This window comes from Rutidosis leptorrhynchoides, chromosome 4 (genome assembly GCF_046630445.1).
Source record: "Rutidosis leptorrhynchoides isolate AG116_Rl617_1_P2 chromosome 4, CSIRO_AGI_Rlap_v1, whole genome shotgun sequence".
NCBI lineage: Eukaryota > Viridiplantae > Streptophyta > Magnoliopsida > Asterales > Asteraceae > Rutidosis > Rutidosis leptorrhynchoides.
The window spans coordinates 106,909,991-106,920,391 of NC_092336.1; positions in this window are offsets into that span (position 1 = coordinate 106,909,991).

The following is a 10,401-nucleotide window of genomic DNA, read 5'->3' on the forward strand; positions in this document are numbered from 1 at the left end:
AGTTTTCACCTAATATAGCCTTAACATCATCTGGAATTTGTTTGGCAATAGCATCAGAATTCTTTTTAGAAGATACACACCAAGATCTACAAATTGACTCATAATGTTTTGACCTTTTAATTGATCTTCCTAATTCTGTATTTAATCTTTTAGTTTCTTCAGCATATGCCATTTTATAAGTGTCTAATTCAGCCTCACACGATTTTAATCCTTTAATTTCAGCATCTTTTTCCATAATTGACTGTTTAAGATCAAAGATTTGTGTTCTTAACCTATCAATGTCTTCTAAACACCACTTAAAGTCAAGCAACAAGTACTGAAACATTCTCACTTTTTCATTATCAAAATAGTTCACAAAGTTTTGTACCTTATAGGCAGAAATTTTATTACAAGAACTATCCATATCCATCTTCTCAATAGCCTTCAGATCCTCTTCAAAATTACTGGATCCACCAACCATTTCAGTTAAAGCCATAAAACACTTGTCTTCCTCATCATCTGATGATGAATCTTCATCCTCCCATGTTTCAGTATACAAAGCCTTCTCCTGTTCTTTACCCTTTGCCTTCTCAGCTTCATTCTTTAATTTCTTGTACTTCAACTTGTACTTTCTTGCTTTGTCAACAGACTTGTAGGAATCTGAACCTCCTTCAACCTTAGACCAGCAATCAGCAGCTATATGCCCTATCTTACCACACTTGAAACACTTAGCTTTCTTTGGATCAAATGAACTCTTACCTTTACCCTTCTTAAAACCAAACTTTCTTTGCTCAACTCTCTGAGCCAAAAGAGCTATCTGGGCCTCCAGATCATCATCTTCCTCATCTTCTTCAGATTCACTATCATCAGAAGTTTCATCATCCTCAGATTCAACCTTACTAGAGTAACTGGAGAACAACTGTTTGTTCTTCTTTGTAGTAGCCACCAAAGCTGCCTCTGGATCTTTAGCAACCTTCTTAACATTGATCTTGTTCTTCAACTGTGTTTCTTCAAAATTTGATAGAATACCAAACAACTCACTTAGCTCATACCCTTCAATCTTCTCACTTATTACCATAGAAGTAATAACCGATTCAAAGTTTGAAGGTAGTAATTCAATGAACTTTTGACACAAAACTTGTTGTGTCTTTTCTATACCAACACTTTCAAGATCATTTATCAAAACCTGAAACCTTGAGTGGAGATCACTTAAGGATTCTTTAGGCTCAGCAGCAAAGTTTTCATAGCATCTGATCAGATTCTTTCTCTTTTGAGTCTTAACAACTGTGACTCCTTCATAATCATTAAGTAAAAGATCCCACATAGCTTTAGCAGTCTTGGCATGACTAATTTTCCTGAGAATAGGAACAGTGACAGCATTACCAATAATACTTCTTATTTTGCTGTCAAGCTTAAACTTTATAGCTTCTGCTTCTGTCCATCTTTCTCTTGGAGTTGAACGAAAATAAGCAGGTTGTGCAGCAACAGTATCTGATCCAGGAACAGCATCGACCATTTGACCTGGTGTAATGGGTCCTGTGGTAAGGACAGTTTCTGCATCTTCATGAACAGATCCAAGAAACCATAGAACTTTTAGCTTCCATGTTGCAAAGTCTGTGCCATCAAAAATCGGCACACCTTTTCCAGCCATGACTGGAGTAACAATTGTACTGGTAGACATCTTGATTTCTTCAAAGATGAAAAATAGATCGTTTTAAAGATTACCTTTGACGGATTTACACCTTACCCGCTCTGATACCAGTTATTAGTTCACAGTAATTCAACTATGAACACCAGACTCTTAATTTCACACAAACAATAGGAATTAAAGTGCAGACAATTAAGAGAACACGAATTAGAAGAAAACCAATAATATATTAAGCACAATCGTGTTTTTGATATATATTTAAAAACTGCAAACATAAACGTGTATTTATACAAGAAGAACCAAATCTTCCAGATTTGGTTTCTTAACAAACTACTCTACAAAATAGGAAAAGATATACAAGGATCAAAGCTAAACTTAAGGAGATTAATTCTGGAAGATAAACACAAAAACGCATCATCATATATCTTCTAAATATAAAAGAGATCTTCCAGAATCTTCAAATGGCTTTATCAACAAGAAATCATTCGGCAGTTGACTTTTGAAAACTTCAGACTCTAACATCATCTGCTCCTCAGACTCTAACATCATCAGACTCTAAAATCTGCAAAATACTTTGACTCATCAGATTAACTTTCCCAACACTCTTGAATAATATTATCGAACACATTTAGGGTACTTAATTTCGTTGTTTTTCATGTTTATTAATTTAATGTTTGTAATTATACATTTTTAGTTTAAATGTAAAGTTTGGTTATGTTTTGTGAAAATTAAAGTTTCTGTTCATTTAAGTTGGATGTTTGAACTATGTTAATGTTTTATTAAATACTTAAATTAAATACATGCTTACGTGATGCTAAAATGTTAAGAAGTTCTGTTAAGATAAAGTGTTTAGTTACACCATTACTATCTCATGGTCAAGTGGTATGTTGACGACCATCAACTTTTAACATGGATAGTGAGTGAATTGTTAAATGAAGTTTCAGACAAAGCCTTGAAGAAAAGAGGTAGGTCTCATATTTTTTTATTTTGTACATTATGCTTGATTACTTGTACATATCATATGAGTATATTTGTGGGTATTATTAAATAAAGATATGGATATGAATGATTTAGTTAAAAAAAAAAATGTTAACGTTTTTTGTACACATGTAACGTTAATGAGAATGAGAGTTGTTCAATTAAGTAGTGTTAAGAGAGTGTATTAAATATCAATCTTATTTTCTTAGTGCTCTTGTGATTTTGATATGATTAGTTAAGAAGTTTACTTATCAAAATTATAATAGTGAGTGGTCTTCTTTATTTGTGCTCGTAGATTCTAATGGGAAAAGTTTTGTTGTATACATAGAATGCAAGACGATATTCTTTTCCTTTCAATTTTAGTATCAATCATATCAATAAAAAAAATTAGGTTAATTTTATTATATAAAATCGTTTGCAAGTTGTATTTTAATTTATAATTTGTTAATAAAAATACAACAAAAAATAACAATTTAAAGTGGAGACCGGAGAGCGTTTATCTAACTTTCCGTACGGTATAAAGTTGTAACTTTCATTCACCTGGGTGCCTGTGTTTATGACAGGCTTGTATAGTGTATGTACATTGGGGATTTCAAAACTTTATATGTTCAGTTTGTAAAATGGTTAGCCATGTCTAGTTGAGATGACTAAACATTTATTCCTACTTTACAAAATCTTTGGTGAATTGAGAAATTAATGGGTGATAATTGAAAAAAACAAATATTACTCTACTCCTTATAACTTGTGTTTAGCCTTGTATCTATATAGGGGAAAGCTCGGAGGTGGAACAAAGTAATCGATCGCTCAGAGCACATAATTTTAGAGGTTCAATTTTTTATATATATAAAGACATAATCGGAGATTTGAGAAACAGAAAAAGTAGGGAAACGCAACTGAAGCAGCGAAGTCAAAGCAACAACAAAACAACAAAACACAATACCATATGAGGATGTGAGATGTAGACAATCAATCCCCTATCTTTGAATACATAGAAGTCATTTCTTCATCCAGAGTGATACACTCCAAGAAGTAGAGAAAATCATCCCTTTCTCTCTTCAGCGGATAAAGAGATTGCTTCTGAATCGACCTGCAGCCAATAAATAGAAAAAAAAAATTATAAAAAAAATTAAAATAAAATATAAAAAGTAAAACATGAGACGCCATGAAATAGTAGGATGAAATTAACATGAGTTTTAAATCCTGCACATTCAATTTAGGTTCTAAGGGACAGTCAAGTCGCCAATAAATCAACCAGTGGCGGATCTTGAACATAATTTTGAGAGGGGCAAACCTTGAATAAAATTTTCGGACAAACATAATTTATGATTCATAATAAGATGAAACAACTTTTTAATACGAAGTATATAGCATGAAGAAGGTGAAGGCAATTTAAATTTTCTAGTTTCTGTGTATGTACATCAGTACATGTATATGTATATTAAAGTTAATTATTATCATATTATAACCAATTATTTTGATTAGTAATAATACAACTTAACATTTTTTGGTGGAGGCTTAAGCGTGATGCTCTCCCGGTCAGACTTAACCTATCCGCAAGAGGTATCATGATTAATTCGGCTATATGTCCTTTGTGCAATTCGATTTCAGAAAGTATCGACCACTTATTTTTTAAATGTACCGTGGCATCGGATGTTTGGAGACTTATTCGGGTTTGGCTTGATTGTAATGCTCCTGTTTTTAATTGTTCGGTGGACATGGATTCGTGGATCGATGGAGCGGCTATGTCGACATCGTCAAAGCTTCGGTTTCGTGCTATAAGTGTTACTACTCTATGGGTCATTTGGAGACACCGGAACGGCATTGTTTTTAATGATATTGTTATTAGTAGATGTAATTTAATTGATGTCATTAAACGTTTTTCTTTTCGTTGGCTAAAATATAGAGGTCGTGTTGTTTCCAATTGGAATACATGGCTTCTTAGCCCATTGTAATCCTCTTTCAGCGCCATGCTGGGGAGTCGTTGTTTTTCTCTCTCCTATCGTCTTGCTAGGGAGCGTTGATATTTATATATCTTTGCCGTTAAAAAAAAATAGATATTGAAGGTCAAACATAAAAAAAAGTATATAGCATGAAGAATGTAACGACCCTGGTTTTTTCAACGTTTATTTATTAATAATTATTATTATTAATACGTGTGATTAAACGAATGTATGTTATTACATTTACATGTTACCATGATTGCCCGTACTTGACATTTAAGTGCCCGAAACGTCTTTGTGACACACGAAATTTGCACGAATAATATTTTCAAGTATTATTTACATTCATGATTAGTTTTATTAATCATTTTAATTAACTAAGGTTGTTGGTTAATTACTTGAGCTTTAAATGGATTAATTTGTTAATTTAGTGAACTTGGGCTTTAGTAGTGAAATGGACTTATGACTTTGGGCTTACAAGCCCACCCTACACTTTAAGTGGACTAACTAGCCACCCTTTCACTTGTAAGTATTAAATTGAACCTTAACTAGTTAGTTTGAAAGACTTGGAATATAGTTGGCACTTAATCCCCATGTACACCATTCTATTAACCAACTTTTGACATCTTTACATGCTTGTAACCATAAAACAACTCTTTCCCCCTCTTTTTTCTGCTGAAGGCCGTAGGCCATATGGTTGGGTGGGGAGATCAAACTTTTTTTTTTACTACTTGATACACTTGCATTCTCTAATTCACTACACACACTCTTTACTTCTTATTTTTCTCTCAAACATTCTCTCTTTTCTCTCTAGTTGTTGTAAGTAACTTGGACTCTTTTTCTCTTCCTCTTCTCTTTGTAAAACCGAAATCCAACACCCCATAATCATCATCATCATCTTTTGTTACTTGTTGTTTGATTACTTGTTTGTTATTATTACTTACTTACTTTGTTGTTGTTACTTACTTACTAGCTTCCAAGAATCAAACTTGTTAGTTTGATTCTTCATTTTATCTTGTTAAAACAAGAACAACAAGAACATATACTTTCTAGTTATGTTCTACATTTGTTATTTTTAAAAGATTAATGTTCATGTGTTGTGAAAACATACTTGTAAGTCATGTTAGTAAACTTTAAAGTTTACTTTCTTAAAGATCAAACTTTAGTTTGAATCTTTAAAGTATGAACAACAATGAACTAATTACTTGTTTAAATTAGTTTGTTGCTTCATTTACTTGCACTTTAATTTCATGTTGTTGGTTGTATTTGGTCAAATGTTACTAGTTAACTTTGATCTCATTAATCTTGAACTTAAAGTTAACTTTAAGAGTTCAAGAACATGTAAATGAAACTTTTTAATTATAACTTGGTACACTTATGGTAGATCTAGACTTTTGAGTCTTGGATCTTCAAGATCAAACTATGAACTATATTCTACAACTCAAGATCTTGATTTCATAAGTTTACTTCAAGTTTGTAACTTGTTTTTACTTATAAAGTTCATGTAAGTGTTAGATCTAAGATCTTGATGTAACTTTGGTTCATCAACTTCATACAACTCTTAAGTGAGTTGATCTACATGTCTTAGACTCACACTTGTGTCATAATTGTCAAAACTTAGTTAGTAATACTTTTACATTTCATGTATGTGCTAAATCTAAGACTTTGATGAAACTTTGGTTCATCAAAACACTTACAACTCTTAAGTGAAGTTGTGCTTCATGTCTTAGACTTGCACTAATGTTATGATGGTCAAGACTTGGTTGAGATGATGTAGACACATCAATGAGTTGTACACTCGAAGCTATATGCATCAAGGATGAGAACCATGATGAACATCAAGCACCAAGACCACCGGAACTCACTTAAACTTACTGTTTCTGTCCAAACCCTACTGACCTGCTGTTTCTGTAACAGACCAGTAGACCTGGGCTACTGAGACCATTATTTTTAGATATAACTTTTCGAGTACATAACTTTTCATATAGGACTCATCTTAATCCGAGTTACGGTTTAGGATTTATGGCCCTCCGATCGTCACTATGTCCTTTAACGTTGTGCAGAAATTTCTGACCTACTCGCACTTAGATCGTCGCCACGGTCAAACCAAGACGAGTTTGCTTCTGTAAATTTTACCACAACTAAAGGACTCATAGGCGGAGCCATGGCCACTGGTCTCACCTTAATTCAGTAAGGGTAGAGGCCGTGGTGACTGACTGAAGTCAGCCTTTGTGTAAACTACTTTCATAAACGAAACCTACTTTACACCTTTTGTTAAATGATGAATGATGATGACCCTCAAGACCTTATTTACATACTTTTAAACCTATTAAGACGATTTACTGACTTAGTACTATTTGCCTTAGGTTGAGGACCTCCGGACCGATTACTTGCACACCTTTTCCGAACCGACTTTACGGCTACTTTATCATTGTGAGTTATAGCATTCCCTTTTTACTTTAACTTATTTTGGGAACTGAGAGTACATGCGGATTTTATGTTTTACATACTAGGCACGAGTACTTAAACTTATATATGTGTGGGTTATACAACGGCAGAAACATTCCCTTTAGCTCGGTAACGTTTAGTCATTGGTTTTTGAACCGGTGAACGCGAATCTTAGATATGGATCCATAGGGTTTGACATCCCCACTCGGGCTAGTAGCGCTAGCATTTAATGAGTGTTTAATACTTCGTAGACATAGGCACTTGCCAAGTGTACTTTCAGGAGGTATAAACGTTAAGTTAGTTACCAAGTTCCCACGGTTAACATATACTTTATCATACTGTTTTGGAACGCTCTTTGTAGCACTGAAATCTCGTGGCCTACCTTACATACTGTTATACTTAAACTATAGCTCACCAACCTTTGTGTTGACGTTTTTAAGCATATTTTTCTCAGGTGCTTGAGGTTAGCTTCCGCTGTGTACTAGTCCTGCTTAGAGTTGTCGTCGCATGAACTACTTTATCTTGCATTCATACTTTACTACTTTTGAACTATGACTTGTAACGACCATTGTGGTCACATACACTTATTATTTGCTTCTACTTAGTGAAGCATGCTTTTAGTTTGTAAAACATTCGATGTTGGTTTAGACATCACTTTATTGATGAATGCAAACTCTTTTTGAAAACGCATATAGTACTTAACCTTGTAATGATCCTGTTGTTGATGATTCGTACACGATGGTTTTGTACGGGGCATCACATTTGGTATCAGAGCATTGGTTGTAGGGAATTAGGTTGCATTAGTGAGTCTAAGACTGACCCGAGTAGGATTCACTAATAGAATTAATCTACAACTTGCTAGTTTACGTGTTTCCGCTGAATTTACTGCATGCTGCTGCTTACTGTTACTGCTATATGCGGTATGCTACTACATGATTTCACTACTGCATGCTATTATTTGCTTTCGATTGCATGCTACCTTCGTACGATTTGCTGTTATTGCCATGCTACTTATTGTTATACATGATTTAAACTGTTGGCCTAATACGTGCTTGCTTTATGACTTACTGACATGGAAAATTTATTTTTCCTTGTTCAGATGTCGGATGTACCACCTGCTAGCGTTTTGGGCAGTTCAGACTCAGACCCCGTCGCCCCACCTGCTGCTGCTACCGATACACCGGTCCCGCTACCCATTAGTGATCCCGGCGCTTCTACTTCCGGAGCCAGTAGTAGTACACCTGCCCCAGTGGCTGCTTCCGATGGACACGTAGGCCCTACGGAGATTCCAACTTCGTCTGCTCCCGGACCCTCGGGGTCACAGCCCCGCATCGGTGGGATTGAGATTCCCGCGGAGTTCGGGGAAGGGCCATTTCGTAACCATATGCTCACGCCTTGCCGACGCACTCCCGACGGACGTTTAGTGCCGATTCCGCCAGGCAGACACAGACAGATGTTGGCCGCCTTCGGACTGCCAGTTGAGCCACCCGTGTCGCCACCACATGATTCAGACGACGGGTCTTCCACTGATGCTCCATCAGACGACACCTCTTCGGATGACTCCAGTGACGACGAGGACCCTGTTGATATACCTATACAGGCACCCTCCACCCCGCCGAAGAAGCGGTACCGTCCTGATGGCACCGTTATTCCAGGGGTGAATGGAGGTCGTGCTTTCACTGACGCTTTTGGTCGGCGTCGGAGGGTTACTGCCCGTAAGCGGCTTGTGCCGTACCCTGCCGACCCACTCATACGTAAGGTACCTCGTTACGTGCTGACTATTTCTGGAGCCGGGACATCTGAACCTCGTTTCGTGAGGGCTGCACCACTTGCACCACCGGCACCATCTGCACCACCGGCACCGCCTGCACCACCAGCACCGCCTGCCCCACCAACTCCCACTGTCGAGGAATTGACAAGGGAGGTGGGAATCCTCCGAGCTCGGGTTACTGAGCTCGAGGAGCAGTTGGCTCAGGTTTTAGACATCCTACACCCACCTTCACCGTAGGACTTTTGTATTAGATTTCATGATGTAATCTAGTTGTAGCTGTTGTATTATTCATGTATTGTACGGACTTACTCAGATGTATGGAACTTATTATTATTAATGGAACTTTGCGTTATTTAATTCTTGCACGATGTTCTATTTGCATTACTGTACGATGATTCTGTGGTATTTGTACCTAGATGCGTTATTTAATAACATGCGATGTTTTGATTCCATGTTGGTTACTATATACTGCATTATTACTATTTGCATACTGAATTTTGACTTGAGTCAAAATTTTTGTTTAGAACATCATGGCTAACGGTCGATCCACACCTACTGCTGCTCAAATTGAAGAGATGATCCAAGAACGTGTAGCCGCAGCCTTAGTAGAAAGAAATCTCCAAGCTCCACCGCCACCACCACCGGTTATCCTTCCCGTTCGAAATGGGTGTACTTACAAGGAATTCCAGAGCTGCAAACCGCATAACTTCAGTGGAACCGAGGGACCGGTTGGTCTCACCAGATGGTTCGAGAAACTTGAATCAGTATTTCGAGTTAGCAACTGTTCGGAGAACAAGACCAAGTTTGATTCGTGCACGCTATCTGACGGTGCGCTAACGTGGTGGAATACGTTAGTTCAAGCGAAAGGTATCGATGAGGCGTATGCTACGCCATGGGAGGAATTCAAAGCGGCTATGATTGATGAGTATTGTCCGAGAACCGAAATCCAGAAGATGGAAATCGAATTTATGCAGTTAAAGGCCGTTGGGAACGACCTTGATGGTTACAACAGGAGATTTTTGGAACAAGCCCTTATGTGTCCGACAATGGTCACCCCGAAATTCAAGCGTATGGAGAGATATTTCTGGGGACTCCCTAAGTCCATCAAAGGAAACGTCACATCGTCCAAACCACCGAATGTTCCCGAAGCAATGCGCATAGCGCATACCCTCATGAATCAGATTCTTGTTGATGAGCCGGAGAAGGCTAAGTTTGAGGCTGGTAGTAGCGAAAAGAGGAAATGGGACAACAACCACAACAACAACAACAACAACAACCACCACAACAACAGGGGGAGAACTTATGACCATACCCCCGCCAAGAGGCACAACAACGGTGGAAACCCCAACCCCAACAACAACACCAACTCCAACCCAAACTACAAGGGAACCTTACCACAATGCAAGAGGTGTTACAAACACCACACTGGGTATTGCAATGTTGTCTGCGAGAAGTGTCAACAGGCTGGGCATATCGGAAAAGACTGCAAGGTCACCACTTTGAATGGGAAGCCGAATACCAATGGACCTAAAAAGTGCTACGAATGTGGACAGATGGGCCATTTTAGAAATGCGTGCCCAAACAAGCGAAAAGACGGAGGACCACCCCGCGCTAGAGCTTTCAATGTTAATGCAAGG